At 44.8% G+C, this 18,896-nt stretch overlaps 1 long non-coding RNA gene across 1 annotated transcript; it reads left to right on the forward strand.

Annotated features, from left to right (window-relative positions):
• Positions 1-243: 243 nt before the first annotated feature.
• Positions 244-16,047, forward strand: LOC123644978. Its single transcript, XR_006737340.1, has 4 exons — positions 244-353; positions 751-1,055; positions 1,288-1,409; positions 15,936-16,047. It is a non-coding gene; the product is annotated as an uncharacterized LOC123644978 (long non-coding RNA).
• The last annotated feature ends 2,849 nt before the right edge of the window (positions 16,048-18,896 follow it).

Consider the following 18,896-nt stretch of genomic DNA (forward strand, 5'->3'; position numbering starts at 1 on the left):
TAACTGAACCAGAGCATTTGTGATTAAAAACACTTTAAATGGATCCAATAAATTGTTGAAAGTTATGGCTAGTGAAGCAATATTGTGATTGTTGGTAGCCAGAACTACTTAACCCAGAGAAGAGCTCCTTTGGGAGTGGTGTGAAACTGAAAAAGATCTAATTTTCTATGAGGCAGAAATTCCCTTGGCTGATTTGGCTAAGGAAAGCTAAGGATTTGGCTAAGGATGAGACCTTTGGAGTCGAAGCTTCCTGAGTAAGAGATGGAGCTTGCTGAGGACTCACTAGGTGCTAGGCGCTGGCCCGAGCACTTTATGTGGGGATAACTCACTTATCTCCAGGGAAACCTTACGAGGTAGGTACCATTATCACCCATTTTCCAGATGAGGACACTGAGCCACACGGAAGTGGTAAAGCCAAGTCTGATCCCAGGCAGCCTGGCTCTGCACACTAAGCCACTGCATTCTTTGCCCTCTGGTGTCTAAGAGCTGGAGGCAGGCAGGGGACAGAGGAGAAAGTAAGTGAAATGGCCACAGGATCCTGAGTGGTGCTTGAGAACACAGGGGCCCAAGCAGCTAGAGTATGCTGCTTAGTGTCCGACACGTGGTAGATTCTCAGTAAATGTTGAACTGAAATCAAGCATGATTATAGGAGCTGTTAGCCCTGTCTCTCCAGTTCATCAAAATTTGTGTTAATTCTTTGATTTTCTTGTACCTATCCAACCACAGAAAATGTGTTTTCCTTAAAAAAAGATTGTCCAGGTCATGGAAAACTACAGCTAGAAATGCAAGAAGAAATCTTTCCAGTGTTTAACTCCAAATCCTGCGAGGCTCGCTGAGAGGCTAGAGCCATCCTTGCTTGTCGTTAGAGCTCATCTGAGGGGCGGCTCCCCCCACCCCGTTACCCTTCCTGTTACCACCCGTTAGCCTTCTCCGTGAAGCCTGGATGTTTTCACCGTGAAGTGTAGGTCTAGCTGTGACACTCTCACTGCCCACAAATACACAGGATTCCAGCGAGCAAACAGCCTTGCCCAGAGTGTACCCGGCATCAGCCACAGGTATGCTGGCAGGAACTTGGGGGGCCGAGCTCGTAGGCGTTCAGGATGGGGGGGAATCATGTGTTCTGTCAATGTCACCCTCTCCCCACCCTCTAGGCTGTGGTCCAGGTGCCATGAGTGTAGCCACAGCTTGGGAGGCAGCCACCTCTCCCCTCGCTTTGTGCCAGGTGCTGTGTCTCTGTTTACCTTCACCTTCCTGATAGATTCCTTGGGTGTTTGCTTGTGTGTGCAGGGACTTCCACAAGCTCTGTCTCCCTGAGCGTCAGGAAGAGAGGTGAGCTGCCTGGGAGTGCTCACGACCTTTCCGACAGTAAACCAACCAGGAACGACTCCTGCATCGCCATTGCTGCTGAGGTGACCGTCCTATTTCCATTTCTATCAGAAATGCCTTCTTCAAAAATCTGGCGTGTTACCTGGCTGGATACACACATATGCGTTCCCTGCCTGATTCCTGCAGACATTTGAGTTGGTCCCCTGTGGCATTATACCAGAAAGGGTCACATTCTAGAAAGAAACAGAGATAAAGTGGAGTGGGACATCATTTGCCTTGTTCCTTTCCAGCGTACTGCTAGCACAGGCGCCATCATCTCCAGAATGAAGTCCCAGTTGCCTTTAATATTTCAGACTCTTGGCTTGGTGTCAGTTCACTTCTCAGCTTTCCTGCCCGTGCTGCTCTTTCCTCTGCTCCCACCTACCATACACCCTTTGCTTCGGTCACACCCAAGCAGTACAGGGCCCCCCGGATGGTCCTTCTCCATCTTACCTGGAATAGCATCCTGGATTAGCGCCGTCGCAGCAGGACTTTACTGCGGTTTTGGAAGTGGCATGATACAGGGTACAGAGGTCACCATTAGTGTCACCCCAACTAATTTGACTCCACAATCTGTTTTGTTTGGCTCAGAGAATATTTGAAAATATTTGAATTGCCAACATCTAACAATCTGGGGTTTTCAAATAAAATTACAGATTTCCAGCTTCTCTTAGAAAATGAACAGTCTGGCAACACTGGGTCCGTGTTACTGTGAGGTCACACACGGGGAGCTGAGTTGCTGCTGCTCCATTACACTGAGCCTGGGTCTCCTGTTTTCCTATCAGCTACCCAGCCTGCCTCCTTCCTCAAGTGCCTGCTGAATGGGCCCCTGCAGGCATGCGAACTTGTACCTTTTGTGTTGGGGAAAGAGCACAGAAAAGCAAGGCCAGCAGGACTGACTCTGTGAGGTGTCTGGGAAGATGACTAAGGAAAAGGTTTGAGCTGGACCTTGGGAGGTGGTTCTTGGGAAACAAAATAGATCATGAATTCAGCAGGACTTTGGCATTGCTGGGGATGATGTCCTGGAGATGAATGTGAAAGCTGAGGCTTCCACGCTAGAACCTGACTGACGCCCCTGGCTTTCTTGTCGCCACATCTGTGTCAAATACCAGGTCCCACTGAATCATTGCTAAGAACCTCTCTAGTCCATCCTCTGTCCTTCTCCCCTGCGGCACCATCCTAGTTCAGGGCCACATTAGTCCCACCTGGAGGACTTGTGCTTATTCTTTAAGGCCTTTCTAATTTAAGTGTGGCTGCAAGACTAGCGACATCAGCACCTGGGGCCTCCCCTGGACAGGTAGGAGCTCAGACCCCGCCCCAGGCCCTCTGATTAGGAATGTGCGTATTAGCTAGACCTCCAGCCGAGATTCCTGCGCACATGCAATTTAGAGAAGAGTTCCTCTAAGGCAATGGTTCTGGACCTTGTCTGTATGTTACAATCATCTGGGGAGCATTAAAAGATTCTTTAGTTCATGGCCACACCCAGACCAATTAAATCAAATCTCTAGGGGTAGGACCCAGACGTTGGAGTTTATTAAAACTCTCCAGGTGATTCCAATTTGCAGAGAATCAGTGCTTTAGGACAGAGGTTCTCCAAATTGGCTGCATATTAGACTCACCTGGAGATCTTTTGCAACGTCCTAAAACCAAGCCACACCCAGACCAATTAAATCAGTATCTGGGGGCCAGGGTGACACAGGCACCTACATTTGTGAAACTTCCCAGGTGATTGCAGTGTGCAGGCAGGACTGAGAATCAGTGTTTTAGGGCTCAGCTCAGGTGTCTCTCCTTCCTAACAGCCCCTGCTCGGATGGTGGGTCAGGTGCTCGTCCTCCTATTCCCATGATGCCCTGTGCACATCCCCCATCTCTCCATCTAATTACCTGTTCAGCGTCTGTCCTCACCCACCCGGTTAGGGTGGGAGTTCCTGGAGAGCAGGAACCATGTTTTACTTTTCTTTGTTCTCCTTGTCCCTCGCACAACGCCTGGCATATACAACATACTCATCGAGAGGTTCTTCTTCTTCTATTGCTTTTATTATTGTTTGATTCCTGAGAGTCTACGGTCAGAGCTACAGTGAGGAAAGCTCCACCTAGCGCAGGGGGCGTTGGATGAGCAGAAGTTGGAGGCAGGCAGAGCAGCTAGGAGGCTGCCACAGTGGTCCAGGTAGGAGGCCATGAACGACTGAAGGGGTGTGGTGGCAAATGAGGACACAGGGAAGGGGCCTAATGAGAAGAGCATCCTGGGGGAGAATCAGTAGGTATATCAGTTTGCTGCAATGCTGTAACTAAACAACAGGGACTTATTGTCTCATAGTTCTGAAGGGTGGAAATCCAAGATCAAGATGTGGCAGGGTTGGTTCCTCTGAGAGCTGTGAGGAAGCATCTGCTCCATGCCTCTCTTCCGGCTCCTGGTGGTTTGCTGGCAATCTTTGGCGTTCCTTGGCTTGTAGACCGTCACTCGATCTCTGCCTTCATCTTCCCCTGGCGCTCTCGCTGTGTGTATCCAAATTTCCCCTTTTTATCAGGCCACCGGTCATATTAGATTAGAGCACCCACCCCCCACTCCAGTATGACTCTCATCTCAAGGAATCCCATTGGCAATGACCCTATTGCCAAATAACGTCACGTTTGCAAATATTGAGGATTAGGACTTCAGCCTATGAAGGGGAGGGGCACAACTGGACCCATAACAGTAGGTATAGGAATATTTTTTGTGAACTGTGTCATGTGCAAGTGCTTGAACTTCAGGAATTTTAGTTTTTCCGTTTTAGAGATAAGCCCAGCTCTTGCTGTGAGATCAACACATGGGTTTCTACACTTTTGTCAAAATCCTAACTTATGAAAAGGAATTCTTGGGCATGATGACAAAATTAGGAAAACAGATGTCTTTAGCCAACTGGAGATCACTGTGAGGCGAACGGAAGCTTGAGAAATTCAGGTGAACAAAAACATAAGTAATTGGTCTTGGTTGTTCATTCACTGGCTATCCACTTTCACTGCTTCAAGCAATGCTTCATGCCCTGAGATTTCACAAGTTCACAGGATGACTGATAAACATACTCACAACAAGCCACAGGATTTAGATTCCCCCCTCCCCTCTCCCCCTCCCGTCCCCTCTCCCCCTCCCCTCCCCCACCCTCCTCCTCCTCCCCTCCCACCTTCCTCTCTCTCCCTCTGCTTCCTTTCTAGGCTCAATTGTTAGTGCAAGCCTTACTTGTTAATTATTCTTTTGTGATTTTGTTTGTGAGAATTAAATGCAGTGGCGGTTTGGTAATTGGCTGCTGTAATTAGAAACACCTTCAGGTTAGGAAGGTGTTTCCTTTTCATCGCTCTCGGGAGCTGCTGCATTCCCTCCAAAACGCCCGCGCCTGGCCTGACCGGTGGGGGCTGGCGGAGGGTGGCAGCTGCACGCAGTTCCGGGCAGAGGCGGCCTTCTGCTCACAATGACACCTTGCATCCTGCCTTCAGAATCCTCCCTCGCAGCTGCAGGCGGGACTGCAGAGTGCGCGGCTGCTCCTGCAGTTAATGACTCCCAGGCCTCCTGCAGGCCCCTCGCGTTCACTTCCTCGCTGGAATCTGGACAGTGTTACCCCGGACAATCCAATCCCTGCCAGGAAGGTATCGTCTCCCCAAAGGTTGTCTGTCTGCCTTTTTTCCTATTCGGGGCTAAAGGGATTTTCAGGAATTTAAAAAATATATATAGTTTATGTTCCAAATGGGAACACTCGTATCTCTTGTCAGAAGTTGAAAAAAGAAAAGAAAAACAAAAAAGCTCATGAATTGCCCTCTTAAAACTTTCTATACCGCCTCAAAAACAAACAAACACCAACAAAACAGGAAACTCACAGACTTGAAATAAAACCCAAGTGAAGACCTGACTGGGAGTAGCCGCTGTCTGATCTCACGGCTGGGGAAAGGGAAGTTGTGTTTGGAATCCATTCTTCCAGACGTGAGCTTCTGGGAAGAAATAAAAGGATCTTAAATTGCCATTTATCTCTTCTGCATTTTCAGTCCTGACTTCCTTTTCTGCATGTTTCATTTGGGGGCTTTTGATTTCAGACTGACTAGGAGGACTCGCTGGAGGACCAAGACGAGTCTGAGAATGTTCTTTCTGGGTTTGGATCGGTAACTATTTTCTCCACTGTTACACCCCTAAAAAACAGAGAAAAGACAAACTGGGAGGGCCCAGCGACCAGTCCTGGGAGCACTTTCCGACCCCAGGCCCTCTGGGAGCTCTCTCAGACTAGTGCGGACCCAGAAGTCCAGGTTCACTTGTGGAGGTTCTCAAGATTCCCCAGAAGTACTCCGAACACCCCAACAAGTACTCGCGTAACCCTCACCCACCTCTTCCTGCCCCACCCAACATCTGAGGAGGGGGATGGTCTTTGAACTGGTTCAGCTGAGGTATGATATTTATTTGGAATCTTTTCTTTTTAAACTTTAAAACGTTGTGTGAGTTTGGTTTTCTACTCCATTATATATATATATATTTTGGTTTTAGAGGAAAGATAACATTTTCTTTGGCAGATTTGTAATGAAAATGAATGCTCCCAGGCACATGACTATTATGGCCTGGGGGGAGTGGGCAGGTGGGTGGGGCTGATAAAAGGCTGCAGACTAGATCAGTGGGAAATACAAAACAAACGTGTGCGAATTCTCATCAGATTGGAGCTGCCTCAGCAGAAGGTGCTCAAGAACCGTTTGGCAGCCCCTGGAGTGATGGCTGACGCAGATGATCCCGTCACTGACGCCCAGTTCCAGAGGACAGTGTTTGGCGAGGCTCTTGCCCCTCACCCCACACACCAGCCCGCTGGGGTGCCATAGACCCCCTTCCTCAGATGTGGGGCTGTGTCCCTGTGACTTTCAGCCTGGCTTCACAGTGAGGACTCAGCCTGCCTGCTGGGGGAGATGCCAGGGTGGGGATGGCTTCACTTTTTCCTTCTTCCTTCACTTTTTGAGTCTTGAACAGGGATCTTGAAGTTGCAGGGCTCCCAGCCCACTCCACCGAACATTTAGGCTAGACGCAGCATGCGTCCGACATCGCTTGTCAGGGAAACCTAAATGTCCTGTGATGATCTAAGCAAGCCCCTAGTGCAAATGGAGGATGATCATGGATTTGGGAAGAGGGACTTGCCCATGGTGTGCACTCCCAAAATCTCACAGGATCCAGAGAGCTTCAGTGAAAATACATCTGGCATCGACTCCCCCTCCTCCCTGCCAGGTTTCCTTCCGTGCAGTGATGGATGAGCAGGGGAGAGGGGTTCATCAGGGACCCATGGACACCTGGCTGACTTACCTTGGCCACGACTCAACCCCTGTGCAATCCCTTTTCTCCAAGGTCAGACCTTCCTCATAGGAAGATGACCGAGGTTCACACCAGCTGCTTCCCAAACTCAGTTCCTGCCTCTTGCTTCCTCTGTAGTTGCTGCTCCTTCATGGGGACAGTCTTCTTGCTGACTAAGTTATGTTCTTTAAGTTCATCTCGCTCAGCCCACTTCATTTCTACCCAGAATATCACACACAAACTAGTTCCAAACACACATGTCTACCCCTAGTGCCACCTGGAAGATATTCTTCTCAAACATCCTATTTAACCTAAAATTTCCCTCTTGTTTTAGTATAATGTATTTTCACCGTTAATCAGGACCATGCGCTGATTGGTGTGGTCCAGAGCTCTGGGAAAGTGCCGAAACACCGAGAGCATTGCTTTGTCTTTGCACAGACAGGTTCAAATCCAGGCTATGCCGCTACGAATCTGTGAAACTGTGGCTCTCTGACCCCTGGTTGTCCTAGCAGAAAACTGAGGATAAAACTTCCCTCACAGAGGTGTTGTAAGGATTAGGTGAAGATGATGAATGCCGTTTCTAGCGTGATATCTGTCATGTACAAAGCCTTAAGCAACTTGACTTTATTCTTTGCTTGCTAAATGCATAAAGCCCTTAAGCAACTGTTTAGGTTTGGGATAGAAACACGTTGAAACTAATACTTTAAGGAACGAGTACATTTTACACAACTAAATGGGTTTGGATTTCATCTTTTTTTGTTAAAAAAAAAAAGCCTTGCTGAGATTGCTGTTGTTGGACCTTAATCTTTATAAAGTGTATGGAAGACCTTCTATCAAGTATTAAAGAAAACAGGTTGTCTAGATGTTAAAGCAAAGACAAACCTTGAATTAAATATCAAGGTTTGACATATAACTTGATAGAACAATCCTTTGCTCAACTTCAGTCACTATTTCCATAGGTCTGTATTCCTCTCTTCTCTCAGCCAGTCTTGGTTCCTCAACAGACATCTTAGTAAAAATATACTTAAGTTAGAAAATTGTTGGAAAGATTAAATGAGATAATGCTTAGCTGGCATATAGAAGTCATTAACAAAAGTCACTCTAATTATTTCGGCAACTTATTATATTATAGCAAGGTGAAGAAAGCAGAGGTAGAGGATGGTAAATATTTTTGGTTCTGACTGGCTGTGATTTCCTTAGATCAGTGGTTCTTAACTGGGGGTGATTCCCCTCATCCCAAGAGACACTTGGCCATGCCTGGAGATTTTTGGTTGTCCCGACTGGGGGTGTGTTGCTGGCATCTAGCGGGCAGAGGCCAGGATGCTGCAGTGCACAGGATGGAGGATTCTCTGACCCTAACATCAGCAGTGCTGCGGTGGAGAAACCCAGCCGCCTTCGATGGATCTTGACGTGGTTAGCCTCTGTGTATGAGGGAAAGGTTTTGCTTTCTTCGGTAAATTAGACCAGTGATCACAAGTCCTGGGGTTTGCAAGGGTATCTACCCATGATCTCTCAGGAAAAAGTATAGAATTTAATAACAACCACTTTGATCTCAGCATCTTGGCATTTTTTTATTACAATGGTGACAGAGTGGTCATGTTTTGATGCTTTACTAAAACAAGTTGTTGCTGAAAAGTCTAATGTGTTTGCTATGAACCAAAAACTTCTCTACAGTAACAATATTAAAAAAAAAAACTAATGTGAACAGAAAAGTGATTGTGATCAATGGACGTTTGCGATTTGTTTGGGACTCCTTACTAAGTGAAAAGTTAGGGTGAAATGAGCTCCAGGAATAAAACTTATTTCAAATAAGTTTACTTAAATTCTTCACATCTTTTCTAATCACTAGATTAAATGATAAAAAAGACATCTTAGATCTTTCATATCTAATGATTTTTCAGGTCTTTCATATCTAATAATTTTTAGCAATATTCTTATTTGACACTTTTAATTACAGAAATATTGAATGTCTCCAGTATCTGTGAACATAATTTTGGTGAATCCTTTTTTCATTTGTGCTTTATATTGATATTTTGTAGTCGTGCATATTTTGAGGTGTTTTGATACATGTATACCATGTATAATGATCAAATAAGGGTAATTGGGATATTTGTCACCTCAAACATTTATCTTTTCTTTGTGTTGGGAGCATTACAACTCTTCTAGCTATTTTGAAATATATAGTAAATTATTGTCAACTAATAATCATAACAAAAGTCATAATGATTAAAAAAAGAAAAAAGAAATCTCATTTTGATTTAATCGGGTATGGGAATAAACCCCACAATTATCACAGTGTTCAAGGGTTGCAAATCTTTAACATCTAGGACAAATTTAAGATTCTGTATTCTTAACCCTTTTGCTACCCCCTCCCTATGATTCTGCACTCACTATTTTCTTGGTCACTTAACCACTTAGGGTCTCATTTTACTCATCAGAAAAATGAGAGTTCAGACAAGAAACCTTCCTAGTTGTTCACAACACCAAGATTCTACGCTCTTGTGAGCTGGTAAGTGTGTATGTGTAGCTGGGTTGCAGGGTAAACACTCTCAGTGGGGGTTACTGAGTAGGGTCTTGTTGAGACATGAACACTCTGGGTACTTGTGCCCCTAGGAGTTAGATCTCTGGTATTCAGGGGGCCCTCAAGGCCACCTACTCCTCCTTTTGCTCCCCCCAAGTACCTGTCTTCCCCAGCACCTTCTCTTTTCCTTTATTCTCCTCGTGTCTGGGTTGCAATTGATGGGGTGACCTTGGCCTCAGATCCCTGCTCCCTGAGACTCTGCCCAGGCCCCATCTTGACTCCAGCGATCCTCATCCAGGAAGCTGGGGTAGGTTTGGAGGTTTTGGCTGTCATCAGAGATGATTCCTGCCTCAGACCCCTGGGTGAGCTTGGTTCCCCTGCGGAGGACTGAGACAGGTGGAGGAGGAGCTCATCAGCAGTGTCTAATATGAGAGCTGGGATAATTCAGAGAAGGGAGCTATGGCACAGTGTTACAACAGCCCTTGTGAACCACACCTCCTGGTCTCCACGCCCTTGTGTGCATTCCTCCCACATTGCTCAGGGCTTGGCCAACTGACTTGCTTTGGTTAATCGGACATCAGTAAACATGATACAAGCAGAAGTTTGATAAGCCCTTGTGTTTGGGACTTGGCCTCTTGGAATTCTAAGTCCATGCAAAGAGAGAATCCCAGGAAACATACGGCAGCCACAGTCAGGCAGGCGTGTCTGGCCATCCTAGACCACCCTGTGCCAGCCAAGTGTCAGACGGCTGCAGACATGAACAACCTTAGACAAGACGGCAAAAGAACAGCTCAGCTGAGCTCAGCCCCCAGTTGCTGACCCACAGATTTGGGAGCAATAGTAAATGTCTTGGGTGGTTTGTTGTAAAGAAATTGATAATGAGCTGATTGCTCTGCAACCATTTGCTTATGAGATCTGGAGGACTGAGAAAATCAGCTCAGGCCGCTGCCACCCACTCCCTTGTCAGCTCTGCCTTGTTTGCCGTGGTTTAGAGGCGTCTCTCCTGTGCTCTCAGAATGCCCTGTGTCCGTTGCTCATTTTACTCCGTCGGTTTGCTTATTCACTTCTCTCTTTAACCTGAGCAACTTTTCAGCTTAGTATCTATAGAGCTGGGGACAAAATGGTGTTAAGAAGTCAGTGTCCAATGGACAAATGGAGAAAGACAGTATGAAGCATGGACGGCTATTTGTACGTATTACAGAAAACCTTGCAGTGACAGACATCGCTTTGACCCCTGAAGCCTTCCCAATGCACCAGTTTGCTATGCAGCTGATGCCCACCGAGGCACGCTGCGGGCATTGAGAGCTAGTCGTGGCTCTCAGTCAGGACCCTTTTAACTCTGCTTGTCACCCAGCTTCCATCCTGCCTCAGTTTCCACCAGCTCTTGACTTTAAGTTTTCTGAAACTGATATCCTGAGCTGGTGCTCCAGGCTTAGGTCATGGTCCTTATATTAATGACCTGCCATCTGGCTCCTTGTCACTTGGGACCTTCCTGTCTCAGGACCCTGGCCCCATCCTCTGCCTCCCACGCCACACCGTTCCCCATCCCTCTTTCTCCTGACTTCTGGGGTTTGGGGAGGGACTGTTTGGGGGAAAAGTCCACTGGTGGCCTCATTAAGTGGCTTAACCATGGGCAGAGGAGTGATGTGGAGATGAGGAACAAAGTGAAAGAATCTGTATGCCAGACTCAGTCCTTTTTAAATTTCTCCTTATCTTTATTTCTTTTCTTCTCTGCTGTGACAAAAATCTTATTCTTGTTAAGTTGCTTTATTTGAGTGGGAGCCTAAAATAATATCACTAAAAAAAATCACTTTGGAAAAAGATCCCAAAGAAAGGTTCACAGTAATAAATGGACATAGAATTGCTCTATGTTTTCTGTTGCAACTCCCCACTTTGGCATTCGTCTCTGAAGGGGGCAAGAGTTTTGCGTTCGGCCAGGCTGAGCATGTACAGGAGCTGACGGAATCCCTCGGACACATCAAAGGGTGGGACTCTGGCTCCACTTATACTAACATCATCTGTTATCATTTCTTCAGATTTTAAGTTTATGAAAATCTCCTGAATTAATGATCTCTCCGAGTCTATTATAAATTTGCATGTACAACGCAGCATAAGAAGATAATTTACACACACACACACACACACACACACGTGCCCAGACTCAGACATGAAAAATGAATAACACTAAAAAAGCAAACCAAGCCAAACAAATGTGTTTTGTTTCATACCTTGAAGTTCTTTTGATTTGAAATTTGCAGAACTGAAAGGAAGATAGGATGTTTTAAATGTGTGTTTTCAAAGAATCGTCTTCTCTTTTAAATCAATTCTAATTCAATTCTGTTAGAGTCTTAATTGTTCCATGGGCCTTTAAGGAGACTGGGTTTACTATTATTTATCTGAACCGGGGTTCAAAAGGGTTCTTCTGATTAAAGTAACAATTTCTATCACATAAATGAGAACATTTACTACCAATAGCTATCATTTATTATTAAGCATTACCATATGCTTGGCACTGGCTAAGCAATTCAAATGCAGGATTTCATTTAATAATACCAATAATTCGAATACGTAGGCATTAATATCCTTTTCTTAGAAGTAAGGAATGAAGATGAGAGGTTAAGTAATTTTTCCAAGGTCATTTAGAAAGCAGGAGTGGAGCTGAGATTTATAAACAGCTTGTATGAACCTCAAGTCCATTCTTTTAAATCCTATTGTCTTCCAAAATTACAATTAATAGTCTTTGGAAAATGTGTCGTCTGTATCCTGTTGCAAGAAACAAATGTGCAGTTTAAGGAATAGGCACAAAGCTTTTAGAATAACTAAGCTTTAGACCTGTCCTCTGTCCTTGTATGGGACTTGTAAAATAGTATTACTGTGACACCTGTGGCATAGAAAACCACTGTCCACGTCAAATTCTTGGGTCTTTCCATAGTACAGAATACTCACCAGGAAGCTGCTGTCTAGCGAGGTATGTTACTTAGTTTTACCTATAAATGGAAATGATGTTGGTGGCACCTAGCAGAGGTTGCTAAGTGGTGCGTGTGCCTTCTCCACTCACTTGCTGAGAGGTGACACTTGGAAACTGCCTGTAGGAGGTGGTGGAGCCTCCTCCACCCCAACTGGAGCAAACACACTGAAGCGTTAAGTGAGTGAGGACTATGTTTCTACTGTTAAGCCATCACAATTACGGGGTTTCTTTGTTAGAGCAGCCAGTGTTACCCTAACAAAAAGTATACCTTCCTTTGAGATTCCTTTAGAAGTGGGTTCATTGCTAACAAGTGAAGTGGATGGAACAGCTGAAAAGAGGGTGATGTTCCTCTCCCCATCACCAAAGGGCACCCCCAGTTATGTGGTTACTGAGAGCGAGCTGGGTGGTCAGACTTATTTATTATACATTGCAGGCCTGAGTAAGAGATGGGGTGAAGAGGTGGACAGCTGGGAGTGTGAGGTTAGGCTTGTGGGGAGGAATTAAAGTCGAGTTTTCTCTTTTTGATGTGGCTTGTGCAGTGCATTTTCAGTGAGGAGTCTCTAAGGAGACAGCAAGGAGATGACTTCAGATAAAGAAAAAAGTGACCGAATGTGGATGTCTTTAACATGAGTGAGCAGAAGTACCCTAAAGGAACGACTTTCTGAAGAGCTTTAACTTGATGTCTAATCATTCTGACCAGACAAGGCACATATTCACCTTCCTGTCCTCAAAATCTCTGGTCCTCTTCTGCAAAGGAACAGATTAAATGCACATGTTTTTGTTTTGGTTTTTTTTTCCTCCTCTATAAAATAAACCTCACAGTACTTCCCTTATCTGGAGTGATGCCCTTTTCTGGACACTAAGGCGATTGGCTATTGATCTGGTTAAAATGGAGAACTTCTCTCTGTTTCAACCCTTCTGTCCATCCTCCCTCCTGTTCTCTACTTCTATTGCGTTTTCTGAAAATCTGTTTAATTAAAAACGCCACATATGGTTTATTGAATTCATCTGAAAAAGAGACGATAAGAAGAAAAATTATTTGGTCCCATAATCAAGCAAACAGCTATTTGGATACTAGGTTTGGGGAGAAATAAAATAATTGTGGAAACATCAGTTAATGAGAACACTCAGTTTTGCCAGTGCAATGTTGGAAAAGAACACATCTTTATTTGATAATGGAAAATATTAAGAAGTACTTGAAGCAGTCTGCTGAAGTAACTATACGAGGTCTACATGTTTCTTGTGGGTGGCCATTAACTTTCAATACCAGAACTAGCTCAGAGAATAATAACAGAAGTAGACCTTCTATTATGTAGTTTGTTAATGAAAACAATACTTTATCTGCTGATCACAGAAATAAATTCCTGAAATTTTGACTCACTCTAAGGGAGCAAATTCTTCGGTCTTAAGAGAGAGCAAGGGGAGGCCAATCTGTCCTCCCTGAGACAAGAATGAGGAAGACAGCTGTAGGCGGCCGTCTTTGCACCATCAGGGGAACCAGGCTTGAAAGGCAGCCAGTAGTATCTACAGCAAAGAGGAGAATCCCCTGTACCAGGACTTCTCAATAACTGACATTTGGGGCCGGATAATTCTTTGTGTGTGTGTGTGTGTGGGGGGTGTGGGGGTGTCCTGTGCATTGTAGGATGTTTAGAATCATCCCTGGCCTTTATCTAATAGATGACAGTAGCACCCCCACCCTGCTCATGACAATCAAAAATGTCTCCATATTGCCAAATATCTCCTGGGGGACAAAGTTGCTCTAAAGTAATGCAGTAGAAATATAATGTGAACCACATATGTAATTTAAATTTTTTTGTAGCCACATCAAAAAAAATTAAAAAAGAAACAGGTGAAATTAATCCAAACAATATATTCTATTTAATCTAATTATTCAAAATATAATTTAAGCTATAATTAGTATAAAATTATTGAGGTATTTTACATTCATTTTTTGTACAAATTTTCTGAAATCTAGTAAGTATTGTATACCTAAAGTATATCTCAGTTCTCACTAGCCACATTTCAAGTATTCAGTGGCCACATGTGGCTAGTGGCAACCACATTAGTGCAATTCTGAAGCCACCAGCACAAAAACTTGCTCTGCCTTTTGACTTACAGTTAACTGAGTCCATAAATGCCGTTACTTTTTATTTTTTTGGCTGTGATTATCTGTTCCTTCTGGCTGAAAGTATCCTAATACAAGCCTACGTGGCTGTTTCTAATAATTAAGGTATTAACAAACTCCAGTAGATACCTTTGCTACAGCATTTCTTCCTTATTATGCAAACGTGGGCCAGCAGTGGCCTACAGTACTCCTTGTGTGGTTCTAAGGCGTTGCTTCCACTAAGACAGCCGGGCACCTGCCTGCAGGCCCAGTGCTTGGCTTCCTCATGAAGGCCCTTCTGGTCTAGGAGCCATGCTTGCTTCTCTTTGCATTTTCTTGGCCCTTTGGTCATGAACTTTATTGTCTGGCTGCTAAGGCCTGGCTTGCCCCTTGCTTATGAGCTGCTACCATGGGCACAGCATGTTTCTGGGTGACAGAAATAGTGGAGACAAATGAGTGATGGGAAACTCTCTACAAGGTGGATGAGCAGAATCAAGGCAACTTTCCAGACCACAGCTGGGAATTGCAGTAAAACCAAAGGAGGGCATTCCTGCAGAGTTGTCACAATCAGAAACCAACAGAAATTCACGAGGGAGTTGTTTCAGGAGCTATTTTTTTCCAGATGCAGCAGGTTTGCATAATTGAAAACATATGGGTCTTGAAAATCAGGATTTGACTCTAAGAACTAGAAATGTTAGAAACGTCCCATGGTCTAATTCCCCTTCCCATTTTACAGATGAGAAAACTGAGTCTGGGGAGGTTAGGTAACTTGCCCTCGTCTATGCCGTGTTAGCAACAGACTCAGGACCGTAATCTGTTCTCCTGGCTCAACAAATATTTCTACCCCAAACTGCTGCCTCCTATATTTATTTAGAGTTCATTCAAATAACAACTCCCTTTCCCCGGGTGTTTTCATTTTTAATTAAACATTTCCTTTTGAAATAATTTTAGGTATATATAAAAGTTGCAAAAATAGTACAGAGAGCTTTTATGTGCTCTTCACCCAGTTTCCTCAGTGATAATATCTTACATAACCATAACCCAGTGATTCGAACCAGGGAATTGGTGTGGTACAATACTACTAACTACAGATCTTATTCAGATTTTACTAGTTTTTACATGTGCTTTTTTTTTTTTTGGTGTATGATCTGTGAAATTTTATCACATTTGTATAACCACCACCACAATCAGGATGGGGAACTGTTTGATCAATGCAAAGAAATTTCCTTGATCCCTTTAATCCCTTTATAGTCAAAGCCTTCCCCCAACTTTAATTCCCAACATTGATCTATTCTTCATCACATACTTTTGCCGTTTTGAGAATGTTATATAAAGACAGGCAGATCATATGGTATGTCTCCTTTGCAGACGTGCTTCTTTAACTCAGGGCAATTGTATGAACCCTGGATGTTCATCCAAGTTGTTGCATGTATCAATAATTCATTCCATTTTTATTGCTGAGTAGTATTAATATTTCATTGTAAGGATGCAGCAGAGCTTATTTAACCTATCACCCATTGAGAGACGTTTGGCTTGTTTACAGTTTTTGCCTTTTTTTTTTTTTTTAAGAAAAAGTGTGCTATGAGCATTATAAATTCACTTTTAATCATTTTCGAGTGCTGGAGGTTGGATTTTTGATTGTTTTCTTGCCATAACTCTTGGTTTGTAACAATCCTTAACCTGGTTGGCAGGGACGGAAATGCAAGAAAGAAACACAGGCTGCAAATGACTGATTCCCCAGTTTGGGACGTGAACCTGATGAAGTCCGATTGACTGCGTGGTTCCAGATGAACTACTAGTGAAGAAATCTATCATTGAGACCGGTGGTCTCCCTGGACCCGCAGCATTGGCCTGGCCTGGGCGCTGGTTGTACAGGTAAGTTCCCAGGTCCCACCCCAGACCTCCTGAGTCAGAAACTCTGGGTGTGGGGCCCGGCAGTCTGTGCTTTAACCTTCTGGGAACAACTGGGGAAGGTGACAGCTGAAAGACTTCGTGTTTTCACCACAAGAAAGTCTTGGAGGTGGGGTACGCACAGGCCCTGAGTCCAGGGAAACCGTTTTCCCTCTGCGCCATGTGGGCAGTGGGATGAATTTTTTTTCCTTTTTTTCTGGCAGAGAGTGCCTGGTGGGTCCAAAAAATCTGGTACCTTTTAGAAGAATCTGTGTCTTAAATGCTTCCATTTCCGCCTGCACACAGTGTGCAAGATCAGTGTGACTTCAGAGGCACACTGGGGCACGGGGTGCTGCGCATGTCAAGGGAAGAAGCTGGCGGGGAATCATGTTCAGATTGGTGGGTGTTTCTCCGTGGACTAGATACGCTCATAAAACATAAAAGGCTCTTATGCAGATGGGTTTTAGAGCATTAAATGCACCGGGGTTAGGAGACTTAATAGAGTAAGACCCATTCTGGCCTTAGGCAGAATTGAGAAGCAGAAAAAAGCTGCCCTGGCTGGCTTGTTTCTGCTTTTTGGTTTTCTTTCCCTTGTCCCCTGACCCCTCCCAGCATTCCTCAGTGTGGTCCACTCTGCCCTCCTTCCTTACCTCCCCTCTCCCAGAGCTGCAGTGCAACTTGCTCCTTTCTCTGTAAGTCATTCAGACCCTTTTCCTCTGCCAGGGGACACTGGGTTAACGAGACGAGAGAATCCCTCAATTTTGGAATACATTTGGCAGATTATCCCCAAGACATGCTGTCATTCTGTTACCTACTTCTTACTTTTCACTAGAAATAAAATCATTTCAGCCTGACAGTGAATGGTAGGTATTTCAGGCATGCTGTAGGAGGCACACGGACGATATTCTTTTCATCTGAGTTATTTAAAATAGCTCCACTGATTAAAGGATGCCAATTGGTCAGGTTTCTCCTGCTGATGGTTCTGTTGGCTGCTAGGATGTGTGTGTGTGTGTGTGTGTGTGTGTGTGTGTGTGTGTGTGTGTGTGTGTGTGTGTAGTGGGGTGGTCCTCGACGGTGGGGAGGCAATTAGATGCTTTATGAGGAATATAATGAGACTGTTCATCTTCAGTTGCCATGTTTGGGAGAAGTTGTCTGTTTTAAATTAAAAGATAAAGGCTTGGGTCAAACTAATCCCAATCTCTTTTTTTTTCTTTCATTTTCTTCTGGTGAATTTTGTTTGATTTTAATCATCATTCCTTTGGATTTCATTCTGTTTTATTAAAAAGAAAATGCTCATGGCTCTTCAGTCCTCACTGGGGAAGGTTTTCCTCCAGGCACGAAGCCGGGGCTGAGGGTGAGGTTGTTTAAGTATAAAGACCAGCACCATCTCCTGGCCCAGAAGCACCCAGGGACAGGAACCGTCTCCCTGGCTTTATCCTAACTCTTGAATAAACTTTTTAAAGAGTCTTTGTTTGTTCCTGTGAATTGGAATTCCATGTGCCCCTTCCCCCAGAGCACCGAGAGAATGGAAGGGCCCTGAATGATGGGACAGCTTCTCAGGGCAGATTCTAATTTCTTTCTGTGAAGGCCGCCTTGAAATTCAAAGCAGCATTATTATTTCATCCAATTTAAAACCCTGCCTGATGCTGAATGGACAAGCACCTAATTTCACCTTTGGAGGCAAACGGGAAGCTTTTTGTGCCACAAGAAGAAAAGAGGATTCAGGAGGATAATTGAATGAAAATCCCTTTAAGGTGCCAGAAAACTGCTCCCATCCAAAAGGGGATGAAACGAGGTCAAAATATATTTGTTAAAAGTGTGGGGCATGAAAGCCTTAATTATTTCTTTGGAAAGCCGTGTCTTTTAAAGACTTAAACAAAAGCTTCAAGAAGGTAGACCCTGGGAGAAACTGCCCATGGCTTTAGAAAAGGTGAAGCGCAAAGGAAAGCGATTACTGGTTAACAATGGTATATTAACGGCGATTCTTCTTCCAGATTGGGGGAACCTTGCATAGAGTTTGAGATGAGACTTAGAAAGACCGCCTGGTGGTCTTGCCCAGGTCTTTGCATAAGATGTGACAGAATGGAAAGGGGGCATGGTCAGATGTGACTGGGAGCCCCGCTGGCTGACTAAGGAAGTGAAGAAATCATCCTTATTTCTTAGATTCTAAGGAAAATGTTATTTCTCTTGGGGCAGACTTGCAGGCTGCTGTAGGGAACACTCTCTGGATTTAGATGGATGTGTATTCTTAGTCTCTAACCCCTCATTCACCAGCCTCACCACCCTAGGCACATTCCTTTGTCCTCTTCCTCATCTGTACCATGGGGAAATACTACCCTCCCTAGAGGGTGGGAATTAAACCAGGTTATGCTGTGCCTGGTACACAGCAGATGCTCCATGGGTGTCGGTTTTCTGGATTTCTTGTGCCCACCTGCTTGGTTTGACTTGTGGGAGGCCTTCTGCGCAGGCCGGGAGCTGGCTCTTGCTCTGGAATGTATAGTGAGTCTCAGGGAAGCTCGTCCCATGTGCTCACCCTGCATTCAGCTTGGTGGTCCATCGGTGAGAACCAGGGGCTGTCCCCTCACTTACCTCTCCCTCCAGACTTGGGCTACCTGTGCACTGGCTTCCCTAGTGGGAGTTTCCCAGCTAGCAAGGGATCCAGAATCTCCTAGGATTAACAGAATCCCGAAGAGAGTTTCTATTTTTACCCTCTTCATACTCACTGTGCTGCAGGGCAGTATTTTCCTGCAGGGAAGGAGGTG

Source organism: Lemur catta, chromosome 9 (genome assembly GCF_020740605.2).
Source record: "Lemur catta isolate mLemCat1 chromosome 9, mLemCat1.pri, whole genome shotgun sequence".
In the NCBI taxonomy this organism is placed as follows: domain Eukaryota; kingdom Metazoa; phylum Chordata; class Mammalia; order Primates; family Lemuridae; genus Lemur; species Lemur catta.